The following is a 13,573-nucleotide window of genomic DNA, read 5'->3' on the forward strand; positions in this document are numbered from 1 at the left end:
AACACTGATCACCACAATGGTGACACTTCAAATGAAACAAATATCAACATCTAAACCTCTGCTAATTCTCACTAAGATCATCTGACTGCAATAGTCAAAGTAATTATGTCTAAATGAGACCATAAATGATGTAAAAAAATATGTCCACAATGACCACATTTGAACTAGTTTTTAAACTTGTACGAAGAGGGTCCATGAACGTCTATATCGGACGTGCAGAAAACGTCAAAAAAAGACGTCATAAAAACTTTCATTCTGGCTCCTCAGTGGACGTCTTTTCAACGTCCGACTTTTGTGACAACGACGTTGAAAAGACGTCTTTTGGACATCATTTTGCTTAGTGATGTTTGTTTACTATGGGTGTCAAAAAACCTTTTCATAAATGGTTCTACAAAGAACCTATAAAGTGACATGAAGAACTGTTATAGGTTCTTTAAAGAACCTTTGAGAATGGTTCTTCAAGGAACCTTTCAGTGAAAGGTTCTTTGGGGAACCAAAAAAGGTTCTTCTATGGCATCGCTGTGAAACCCCCTTTTTGGTTCTTCCTGGCACCTTTATTTTTAAGAGTGTATAGATATATATACATATTAGTTCATGCTTCCTTAGTAGTTGTAGCCTATCTTTATATATCTTATAGGCTAAGTGATATTCGGTTTTATATGATACCATGATTTTTTCTGTATTAACTCATAAAATATTTTCAGTTTAAGAGTAAAACCTCAAAGAAAAAGTAAATTAAACAAACACACACACACACACACACACACACACACACACACACACACAGGCACGTGTGTAGCCTATGTTTAGAATATACGGTAACACTTTATTTTAAGGTGCTTGTAATAAGCAGTAATAAACAGTAGTTAATAAGACACTTATAAGACCTTATAAGATACATATAAGATGCATATAAGCATTAACTAATTATAATAAATAAATTAAATTAAATAATACATTTCTCAAGTATCAATACATTGCACTTTTAGAACAGCTGAACAAACATAAATGGTAACACAAACTCCCTGTCCCTTAAAAATTTACCTTCCCAAGAGGGAGTAGTTTCCCTGATCTCTTCAGGGCCTGGACCTTTAATTAACCCTTATATGAAGTAGTTAATGCTTATATGCATCTTATATGCATCTTATAAGGTCTTATAAGTGTCTTATTAACTGTTAATTACTGCTTATTACAAGCACCTTAAAATAAAGTGTTACCGAATAAAGTCATTTTCAGTGACCCAATTGAGTAGTCTCAAAGTGAATTTTTAAAGACTCCCTGTCAGGGTTCTGTCACTTCTGTCTGGGTTATATTCTGGTTGGTGACAGAGCTCTGACATTCCCAGTTTGTCCTGTGTTTGTTTTGTCTAGTTTATTGTGAGCACGTGGCTTGTCTTGTATTCCTTGTGCCATGTGCTCTCCTGCCTATTGTCTAGTCCCTCCCATCTCGTTACCTGATAATTGATTAATCTTTCCCAGCTTTGTTCGTTACCCTCTTTTGTTTGCTCTCTATTTAGTCTCCCTGTGTTTGTTCGTTGTTCATGTTTCCTCGTGTTTAATTGTTTAATGCCATATGCCTGTCCTGTTTTCCCCCACGGGGAGTTTTGGTTTGTAGTCTTGTTTATTTATTTAATAAATATCCTATCTTTCTGCACTTGAATCCTCGCTTCACTTTTTGACCTTCCGTGACACTCCCTGATTCAGGTATTCATATTCATATATTCTTTCATCTATAATTTCAACATTTATTCTCTCTTAATTCAGCCATATCCAAAGCATGCTGGGAACTAACAAGCACCGCCCAGTTTCAGTTAATGCAACACAACTCATTCATGTAGGGGAGACCAGGGACAGTTGTAACACTTTTTGCAATTTTTAGCAATATATCAAAAACCATTTATACTGGAATAAGCAATGTATTATATTATAAACTTCAATCTGTCAACTGTTGAAACAATGTATTTAAGTGGTTTTATGTACAGGTTGCAAAATTTATTTTAATACGGTCTCTCCACTGCTACAACCAGGGACGGTTGTAACATGTCTAAAATATACATAAATCAAACTCAAAATGGAAAATATTATTTATCAGTCACGTTATTGTGACTATTCATTTCATGTTTTTAAGTAATGATTACTTTTTTTCACATACATGACGGATTTCATCGGAAGCCCTTTCCAGCACAGGAAATGGGACTCCCCTGTGCTATATAAAGGTGACTTGACTTGTGACTGTCTGTCTTCCTCTTTCTGATATTTGGCATGCTGTAAGTGTAAGCAATCACATGTTTCCACTGACTATCTTTATAAAAAGATAATTACCTTAAAATGTGATTTGATGACATTTTACATTTAATTTGCAATGCACAGTGCACATTTTACTTTTAATTTGCACATTAAAGGGAAATGCATTTTTTTTTAGCTTGATTAGTTTTTAAAAGATAAATGAAACTTAAATTTAAAAAGGGAGCCACATTTTAACGCATCCGGATCATAGACTGTAAAAAAAGATGGACGACGCCCCTTTGCTCTTGTCCATTGGAGAGAACTGAAGCCGCCAGTGTCCCGATCATAGACAGTATAAGAAGTGGACAGAGCCATCTCATTGGAACTCAGTTGAGGCAGTTGAAGCCCATTTTTAGCGATTTTTGAGCACTTCCTGACGCGCAGACTCAAACCGACTCAAACTAAGCTTGATGACGTGAGCAACCTGTCTGACAGACATTAATCTTCTAGTAGCTGTGCGTGAAAATTGCCAACGTTAATCTTGCAGAGACGGGGAACTTGAGCAAAGAGTTCTTTGGCGTGAGTGAGCAGGAGTAAGTATTCCGTTGCTTTTATGGACTCATTATCTATGGGCTTCTCCCTTGACGGGACGTCCCCCCGATTGCCTGCGAGCTTCTCCTCCTGTCTGTACGGTAATTTCTGTACAGCGCGACAGAGAGTCGAGTGGTTATGACGCAATCGTTAGCCTATTTTTCCAAAATCTGTTTCTACGGGGCCATAATGTAACATAGAAGGTAATGGAGCCCTTTATACATTGTCGTGTTTCTTTAGAAATAAATAATGGACAAATGGAGTCTTTTAAACGCCTCAGATATAAAGTTATTCGCTGTCAAAGTGACGCCAAAATGAATGGGAGTCAATGGAAATGCTAACGCAAGTGAAGTTCTGCTACAACATGGCGGCACCCGGCCGGCTTCAACTTCCGGTCGATGGATTACCCCCTTGGTCCCGATCATAGACTGTAAAAAAAGATGGACGACGCCCCTTCGCTCTTGTCCATTGGAGAGAAGTGAAGCCGCCAGTGTCCCGATATGGCGCTGACATATTGGAACTTGAGTCTGCGCAGTAGCGTTTTCGGGACCAGTCATGCGCAGTAGTGAGCAGGAAGTAAAGCTGCGAAATCAAGGCCCCGCCCTCACTCGCATTGAATCAATCGCAAGCACACGCCCTGGCCCTGCACTTTTCTTAAGTGGCCTTGTCTGCTCCGTTCCTCTCCAATGATGTCTGCTGATTGCAGTACCTCGTTAAAATAAGATAAATACAACTACTAACCACATAGTCAACATTACGAAAAAAAGTCCGCTGGTGCTTCAGTGACTACTTCACACAGAGAACCTGTTAATCACAGCTGTCAATCATGATGTCACAGCACCGTTTTTATAGCATCAAATAACTAACTAAAAACTAACTTATTTTAAAAACAAACACTTGAAATTACATCAACGTGATAGAAACTACAGTAAATGACAGAAACTATCTTTAGAAAAAAGAGATGTGAAGTGTAATTTAATTATTTAGTTGGTCTCACGTCCCGTTGAATAACATGGGGAGGCGGGGCTTATGAGCTATACTAGGACCGGTCACCTGGGGGCGATCGAGACGTTTTGGCTTCACTTTTGAGGGCGTGTGCGGCACGCTTGATCCGGATGACCAACGGACACGATTTTCTTCGCACCGCACTCGGTCGGACCCGTTCAAATCTGTGCGTACGCACGTTCTCTTACGAGAGGTTCTCTCGTATTGCGTAAGCTAGCTTACGCTACGGGAAAGATTCATCTTTTCTGAGAAATTGAAGCCAAAAATTATCCTATAATTTTGTATCTATTCTGAACTGCGTATTCACAACGCAGTTCAGCTGCAGCAGAGCATGAGCAGGCTAGCTAGCAGCTCATTGGCTCGCTCACAGGGAACTGCTTAAGCCTATGAGGAGACACGAATGAACTCTCGGCCAATGAGAGTCTGACCTGCTCTCATTGCGTCAGAGCCCGCCGAAACGGGCGTGGCCAGAGAGTATAAATTCGCCTCTCAGGCTGTAAATTCTGATTTTTCATATCTTCAGCGAGGCTACACGCATCTGCTGATCCTGAGAGAAGCCGCCGTCGTGGAAAAGGCACCTTCTAGCGAGCGTCTGGGAGTCTGAGGAAGCCGGCCGTCTTCGCCACCTTCAGCCGTCCTGCAAGCTAGCGCCATCCGACGGGTTCATATCCTTTACCAAAAGCTTCTTGTATTGTGTGTGTGTATCTAAAAGAGCAGCGAGCGTCTTTTTTAAGATGCCTCGCACACCTGCGGCTCATGCCGCGTCCCTCTCAGCGCCAGAGCCCGCCTTCTTCTGCGCTCTCTGCCTGGGACTGGGACACGCAGAGTTTTCTCCCGCCGACGGCGGATGTTTCCTCTGCGAATGGGCTTCTGTTGTTGACCCTGCGGGCTCGACTCGAAGCGTTACGCCGCCTCCCCCTCTCACCGCCTACGACATAGCTGTCAACATTGAACACTGAATATAAGGGAGATTTCCCGGAATCCATCCCCAAAATAAGGGAATTTTTTTACACGATTCTTACCCACCACAAACTTTAAAAATGAAGCACTAATCATTAAAAGTCTAAAGAGTTTATAACTACAAATGAGTGAGAGAGAAAGAGACAGTGTGTGTGTGTATTAGAGAAAGTGTGTCATTTTTTAAACATTTTTTATCAGAGAATGTTTAAATACTAATATCAGCTTACGAGGGAAACGGTACGTGGTGCTTCGGGGGCTGCTGGAGATGATTAGGGAGAGGTCTGTGCTCCTTTACCGATCAAAGCGCGCGCTGACACGGAGTATAATTGTTTATACTTGACGCGTCCGCACGAGCGCGGCAAAGATTACGCGTTGGGTGCGCAAGACCGGCAAGACCCCATTTCGCTTGGCTGTGTGCACAGCTTTTTTTGTAACAGCGCGCGCGGCGCCGCATCCGAGGATGAACGACTTCAAGCCGAATCTGCCCGAGCATGTACGTCTCACACAATCAGAGCGTAAAAATACGGGATATTTTACGGGAAAATAATAAAACTGGAAGACAGCGGGAAAAGAGCTAAAATACGTGAGAAACCCGGAAAAAACGGGAGGGTTGACAGCTATGGCCTACGAGCGCTGAATGGGGGACGAGCCGCTTACAGCTGTGCCAACCGCGGCTAGCTTTCTTTACTTTACAAGAGAGCTAGCCCGGCCCCATGCATACGCGTCACCGGCAAATGTGTTTATAGTGCGTTAAGTTCCGTCGAGGCCGAACTAGTCGCTGCTATCACACCCTCTTATCTGCTCGCGCTATTATGCTTGTGTCTTCCCCCTAGCTCAGTGGTGGAACACAAAGCTTTTCGCGCCAGAGACCCGTGTTCGATTCCGGCTCTCGCAGATAATTTTTTATGCAGCTCTGAGCTCTCGGCTAGCTTTCTTACGTTACAGAAAGCGGCCGCGCTCTCCCGCCTGCGTATAACGCCGCTACATAAAGCGTTTATAGTGTATCAGTTCCGCTGAGGCCGAACCTGTTTCTGCTATCACGCCCTCTTATCTGCTCGCGCTGTTAAGTTTGTGTCTTTACCCCTCGCTCAGTGGTGGAACACAAAGCTTTTCGCGCCAGAGATCCGTGTTCGATTCCGGCTCTCGCAGATAATCTTTATGCAGCTCTGAGCTCGCGCCCAGCTCTCTTACGTGACAGAAAGCGGCCGCGCTCTCCCGCGCTCATGAGAAACGTTCTCATTTCCGAGCATAAAGCTGGACAAATGGGTTATAGTGTGTTAGTTCCGCTGAGGCCGAACCTGTTACTGCTATCACGCCCTCTTATCTGCTCGCGCTACTGTGCTTGTGTCATTACCCCTGTGGCTCAGTGGTGTATCACAAAGCTTTTCGCGCCAGAGACCCGCGTTCGATTCCGGCTCTCGCAGATAATTTTTATGCCGTCACAAGTCCAGCCTCTGCAGGCTAAAAATAGTCTCGTGCCCGCTTGCAGCGCTCACGTTTCTAACACGCACTTGCACGCGACGCGCGTCACAAGTGCAGCCGATTTCAGGCTATATATATATCCCGCTGCAGGCCGCTCACGTGACCAGCCTCAGCTGAGAAAAGGACGGCTATTTCTCACCATGGCTGAACCGCCATCAAGGTTTCGCCCTCTGTCAGTCCCCGTTCACACGGCTACTGCAGCAGTGTACACCGCCATCAACAAGCCGGTCTCTTTTTCCGCTTGCATGTGCACAAACGCCGTTTTCACCGCGTCCCAGAGAAATCCAAAAAAAAAAAAAAAGTGCATAAAAGCCTCTTGTGTAGAAAATGTGCCCACAACACTGTGTTCACTCATACACAAAACACTGCATGTGCACAAAACACCGTTTTTACGGCGACCCAGAGATATCTCAAAAAGAGCATAAAAACCTATTGTGTAGAAAATGTGCCCACAACACTGTGTTCACTCATACACAAAGCACTGCATGTGCACAAACACCGTTTTCACGGCGACCCAGAGATATCTCAAAAAGAGCATAAAAGCCTCACGTGTAGAAAATGTGCCCACAACACTGTGTTCACTTATACACAAAAGCTTTTCAGTTCCCGTGTGTCTCACAGAGCCCACTCTCATAAAGCGGTTCCAACCCGCTCGAGTTTCAGAGTGCATAAGCGCGCCCACGAGCCCGTGTGCACGTCCCACCTCTGCTCACTCTGTTACACGGCCCTTAAACTCCTCTCTGAGTGTAAGTCCCGCTGTCATAAACACTATGAGCGCGCCCGCGCGGCCCGCTGTGTGCAGCAACGGGGACCATGTAGCCATTCACCCCTTAGCGTTACGCTTCAAGCGTGGGAAGCTATTCCGGGAATTTCCCAGTGGGTGCTAAACACAATAAGGCTAGGCTATCGCTTACAGTTCCACCGCCGCCCTCCAGGTTTCCGAGCGCGGCTAGAAACTATTGTGAACCCAGAAGCAGTGACTCTGCTCCGTTCAGAGATAGCAAAACTATTGTGCAAAAGGGCTATAGAGAGAGTTCCTCTATCTATGAGCGAGTCGGGGTTTTACGGCTGTTATTTTCTGGTTCCAAAGAAAGACGGCGGCCTCAGACCAATCTTAGACCTCAGATTTCTGAACAGAGTTCTCATGAATAGACCGTTCAAAATGCTCACTATCAGAAAACTCCTCGCGCATGTGCGCCAGGGGGACTGGTTCATTTCACTAGATCTGAAAGATGCCTACTTTCAGATTCAGATAAATCCCCTTCACAGGCCATTCGTACGTTTCGCCTTCGAAGGCCAGGTTTATCAATACACCGTCCTCCCGTTCGGCCTATCCCTAGCACCCCGCACGTTTACGAGGTGCATGGATGCGGCGCTCGCCCCCCTGCGGAGTCAGGGGCTGCGAATACTGAACTATTTGGACGACTGGCTGATTTTGGCACAATCACAGAGGGAGCTACTGTCTCATCGTACAGTTCTCCTCGACCATCTGAAAAGTTTGGGCCTCTCTGTCAACTGGACAAAGAGCGCACTTCAACCCAGTCAGACTATCTCCTTCTTGGGTATAGAGCTAGACTCGGTCTCAATGACGGCTCGTCTGTCTACACAGCGCGCGCGCCGTATCTTTTCAGATGAACAGACTCACACCTCTGAAAACTTTTCAGAAGGCGCTGGGTTACATGGCCTCAGCCTCCGCAGTGCTCCAGCTGGGGTTACTGCGCATGCGCCCGCTTCAGTTCTGGTTGAAGAGCCGTGTGTCTCACCGCGCGTGGACCACGGGCCGCCAGCTGATAAAGGTAACGCAGACCTGTATCACAGCTCTGCAGCCATGGACCATGACAGAATGGTTTCAGTGGGGCGTTTCCTTGGGGACCTTTTCTCGCCGAAAAGTCATTTTCGACAGACGCATCCAACATGGGTTGGGGTGCGGTCTGCGAGGGCTCACCGGCCTTCGGCCCCTGGTCAGCTCAGGAGAGTCTCCTCCACATAAACTGTTTGGAGATGCTGGCGGTCGAGAACGCGCTCACGCGCTTTCTGCCGCGCATTCACGGTCACCATGTGCTGATCCGTTCGGACAATATGGCTGTGGTCTCCTATCTAAAACCGTTAGGGCGGCGTCAGATCCAGAATTCTCTTCCGGCTGACAGAACGCATCCTAGTTTGGTCCCAGTGTCACCTGCTCTCGCTCAGAGCGACGCACGTGCCGGGCCATCTGAACGACGGTCCAGACAGTCTGTCCAGGAACCCCATTCCCCCTGGCGAATGGTCCCTGCACACTCTTACAGTCCAAAAGCTGTGGCGAATATTCGGCAGAGCAGAGATGGACCTCTTCGCCTCAGAAGAAAACACCCACTGCCCAATATTTTTCTCAAAACGCGAGGACGCGCTAGCCCAGACCTGGCCCAGCCGCCCGCATTATGCATTCCCTCCGGTGTCTCTGCTACCACAGGTGCTTCAGAGAATCAGGGAAACACGCCACTCGGTGCTCCTCATAGCCCCGCGTTGGGAAGGTCAGACTTGGTTTCAGGAGCTCACTCAGCTGTCACAGACAGCCCCGTGGCCAATTCCAGTCAGAACAGATCTCCTCTCCCAAGCTCGCGGCACGATCTGGCATCCCCACCCAGAGCGCTGGGCGCTTCATGCGTGGGTGATCAACGACTACCCGTTGCTTTGCCAGAAGGAGTGTTAAACACGATCATGCAGGCTAGAGCGGCTTCTACTAGAAGGCTCAATGCGTCTAAATGGTCTGTGTTCTCTAAGTGGTGCACCGACAGAAACTTGGACCCACGGTCATGCAAGGTTCCTTCCTTGCTAGTTTTTCTCCAAGAGATGCTGGATAAGGGCAGGTCCCCTTCCACTCTCAAGGTGTATGTGGCAGCCGTCGCGGCGTTCGCTGAACCCCGGCGTGGCCAGTCACTGGGCAAAGATGGCTTAGTCATCCGCTTCCTCAGGGGAGCTAGAAGGATGAACCCCTCACGCCCCCCGTCGGTGCCGATTTGGGACCTTTCCATAGTTCTCGAAGCTATGAAAGCCCCCCCATTCGAACCGTTAAACACCGTGGAGCTCAAATACCTTTCGCTCAAGACTATCTTCCTGCTCGCGCTCGCGTCAGTGAAGCGTGTGGGGGACCTTCACGCGCTGTCCAGCAGCGCTTCCTGTCTGGAGTTTGGGCCCAATGACTCCTTAGTCGTTCTCAAACCTAGACATGGTTATGTCCCGAAAGCGATTGGTACCCCATTCAGGGCACAAGTTATTTCTCTATCGGCTCTGCCTGCATCCGATAGCGAATCTGACTCTAATCTCCTGTGTCCGGTCAGGGCCCTGAGATTATACTTTACTCGCACTGCTCCGGTCAGACGAGCTGAGCAGCTTTTTGTTTCGTTCGGTGGGCGCACCAAGGGGTTGGCCGCCTCGAAACAGACTCTGTCCAGATGGATAGTTGATGCCATTGCAGCCGCATACGCGTCAAAAGACCTGCCATGCCCTCTGGGCATCAGGGCCCATTCCACTAGAGGCATGGCCTCATCGTGGGCTTGGTCCAGCGGAATTTCCATTCATGATATTTGTGTGGCAGCGGGATGGGCTTCCCCCTCCACCTTTATCAGATTTTACTATCTGGAAGTTCCCGCCTTGCAGGCTAAACTACTAGCAGTCTAGTATGTTACAGCTCTTCTGGTTGAGCTGCACTATAGGGAGTTATTCACGCAGACCGGTCTCGTTCTGTCCTTCCTTATTATGTGCTTATGTACTTCACAAATCCCCGGCCCGCTCCGCTGGCCTTTGTCACATGTACATATTTTATTCCCACTCATAAGGGTTCCCCGGGGTCCCCCCTGGGACTCATAGTGGATGCTTAGCACGCACGGCGTTGACCAGGTGTTCCCGTAGCGTAAGCTAGCTTACGCAATACGAGAGAACCTCTCGTAAGAGAACGAATCGGTTACCTAACGTAACCTCGGTTCTCTCTAGATGAGGGAACGAGTATTGCGTTCCTGGCCGTGCTTGTGCTACTAGCGTTCTCGCTTCATTCTATGAAAACCAGAATTTACAGCCTGAGAGGCGAATTTATACTCTCTGGCCACGCCCGTTTCGGCGGGCTCTGACGCAATGAGAGCAGGTCAGACTCTCATTGGCCGAGAGTTCATTCGTGTCTCCTCATAGGCTTAAGCAGTTCCCTGTGAGCGAGCCAATGAGCTGCTAGCTAGCCTGCTCATGCTCTGCTGCAGCTGAACTGCGTTGTGAATAGATACAAAATTATAGGATAATTTTTGGCTTCAATTTCTCAGAAAAGATGAATCTTTCCCGTAGCGTAAGCTAGCTTACGCAATACTCGTTCCCTCATCTAGAGAGAACCGAGGTTACGTTAGGTAACCGATTCGTTTTATTTATAGGTGTCCACCACATACTTTTTGCAGTAGTGTTCCAAGACCGCATGCTTGTTAACTTCCTTGACATGCTTTTAATAGTGCACAACAATCGAAGTCCCACATCTACTTTTGTTTCTGTGGAATTTAAGATGCAACACAATAATGATTCATGTTTAGTCTGTTTTTGTCTGTATCTTGTCACCCCTGTAAACCACAGAGAGTGATTCAAATGTTATGAATCAAACAGATCTGACGTCTTCTCGTCGGAATTGTGTTTTTGGACTTTACGTCTCAAGGAAATAATGTGTGAACAGTTACATAACACTTCTAAAAGAAATATATAGTGTACAGTGTTAAATTATACGACATAAAAACAACTTTGAACTTTTCACCATTTCACTGAGCAAGAATGGCACTTGTTACGTTTGTCATAAACTTATGTATCATTATTATATAACAGTTCCAAGTCTGTGCCAGTATGAATTGTCGATTCAATATGAATTTCCGCAAATGTTAGATTTGTTAGGGTGTTCTGGTATGGATCAATTCCAGTGGTCAACTTTTATGGGGGTCTTGGTATCTGACCATGTCCTTGTATTCAAATCCATAAATTTGCCGTTCATAAGGTTTCTGCGTTTCACTGCATTGCTTTTTAATTGCTTTTCTGTGCAAATATATGGACACCTTTGCTTTGACTGTTACGCATGAGTGTTGTCCATAAGGACAAGGGTGATTCTATAATTGGAGATACATTTGGTGTCTTTTTTCAAATGGTTATATTTTTTATTATTTCAATAATTTAATCATTATCATGGATCACAAGATGTTACAGGCCATGACAATATATTTTGTGTAAAAAGTGTCTTGTATAGATGAAAATCATGATTTCTTGTCCAAATTAGTTAGTGTATTTTTTCCCATCATGTAAAATATTTAATTTAGGTAATATTTAATTTATAAAAATCCTTAAAGTGTTTTCCCAAATTCTACAACATTAAATTGTTTCAAAATAACTTTTATTTTATAAAAATGTGTCCATAAATCTTACGTCAATTCTGTTACGTACCATATACTTTGCTTTAAATTGGTGGAATTATCTCCCACAACTATGGAAGATACAGGAAATCGTTTTTTCCCTCACTGATAAGATCTGAAGCACTGAAAGGTGTGCGTGCTCGCTCTGAGAAAATATTTTAATCTAAAGTTCTTACACTAATGGGCGGTTTCCCGGACAGAGATTAAGCCTAGGCCTAGACTAAAATGGCCCTTTAAACCATTAACAGAAATCTGCTTTCTCTGTCATGGCTTTAAATAGTCCTAGATTTAGTTTAGTTTGGAGTTTAATAAACTGATTTCCTGGAGGAAGACTAGAGCTACTCCAGGACTAAATTGAGCCTTAAATTAAACCTACCAGGAGGCAGGTTTAACTTCAGATTAACTTTGTGTTTCAAAGAAGACACATGCATTACTTGGATACACACACACACACACACACACATATATATATATATATACACATGCATAACATTTAATTCTGTTTTAACACCATTGTATCTGGTTTCTAGTTCAAATGTGATTGGTTCATGTTAAACTGACTTGAAATGGTCACTCTTTGACTTCACTTAATGTTTTCATTTTGAAATGTTTCAATCTAGTAACCCAGTCATACAGGACTTTCACTTCCCATCATGCTTTGGCACAGGGCTGAATTGGGAGAGTAAATTCATTTTAAATTTTTTTTAGCAAGATGAGAAAACGGAGAGACTTGTTAATGTTTAATGTTATATTATGTTGGTATTTAAAAGTTTCTGTTATGTTAGTATTTTTGGGGGTTACCATTGTGGTGAAGTGTTGAGCCTGTGCTTGGATCAAGCACCTGCTACCAATAATTCTGTTTGTAATAATAATAAAGCTACCACTATGGTAGTACTCTAGTTGAAACCAGTATTGCTTCTAGACTTCCAACACTGAACACCACATGTGTTAAGGAAAATTATAGTAAGTTAGTTATGTAAATCACAGGAATAAATAAGAAGCATTAATCATAGAGTTATTTGAATAATTCGTTTAAATGAAAACCATTCATCGTTAATGAACACCGTTGATTCTAATTGTACATCGTTGATTTTATATAGGAATAAAATAAAATAAATGCCGGGAAATCTGTTTGTAATGATTATATATACAGGTCCTTCTCAAAAAATTAGCATATTGTGATAAAGTTAATTATTTTCCATAATATAATGATAAAAATTAAACTCTCATATATTTTAGATTCATTGCACACCAACTGAAATATTTCAGGTCTTTTATTGTTTTAATACTGATGATTTTGGCATACAGCTCATGAAAACCCAAAATTCCTGTCTCAAAAAATTAGCATATTTCATCCGAACAATAAAATAAGTGTTTTTAATACAAAAAAAAAAGTCAACCTTCAAATAATTATTTTCAGTCATACACTTAATACTTGGTCGGGAATCCTTTTGCAGAAATGACAGCTTCAATGCGGCGTGGCATGGAGGCAATCAGCCTGTGGCACTGCTGAGGTGTTATGGAGGCCCAGGATGCTTCGATAGCGGCCTTAATCTCATCCAGAGTGTTGGGTCTTGCGTCTCTCAACTTTCTCTTCACAATATCCCACAGATTCTCTATGGGGTTCAGGTCAGGAGAGTTGGCAGGCCAATTGAGCACAGTAATACCATGGTCAGTAAACCATTTGCCAGTGGTTTTGGCACTGTGAGCAGGTGCCAGGTCGTGCTGAAAAATGAAATCATCTCCATAAAGCTTTTCAGCAGATGGAAGCATGAAGTGCTCCAAAATCTCCTGATAGCTAGCTGCATTGACCCTGCCCTTGATAAAACACAGTGGACCAACACCAGCAGCTGACATGGCACCCCAGACCATCACTGACTGTGGGTACTTGACACTGGACTTCAGGCA

Source organism: Rhinichthys klamathensis, unplaced genomic scaffold, assembly GCF_029890125.1.
Source record: "Rhinichthys klamathensis goyatoka isolate OS25496 unplaced genomic scaffold, OSU_Roscu_1.1 h1tg000152l_1, whole genome shotgun sequence".
NCBI lineage: Eukaryota > Metazoa > Chordata > Actinopteri > Cypriniformes > Leuciscidae > Rhinichthys > Rhinichthys klamathensis.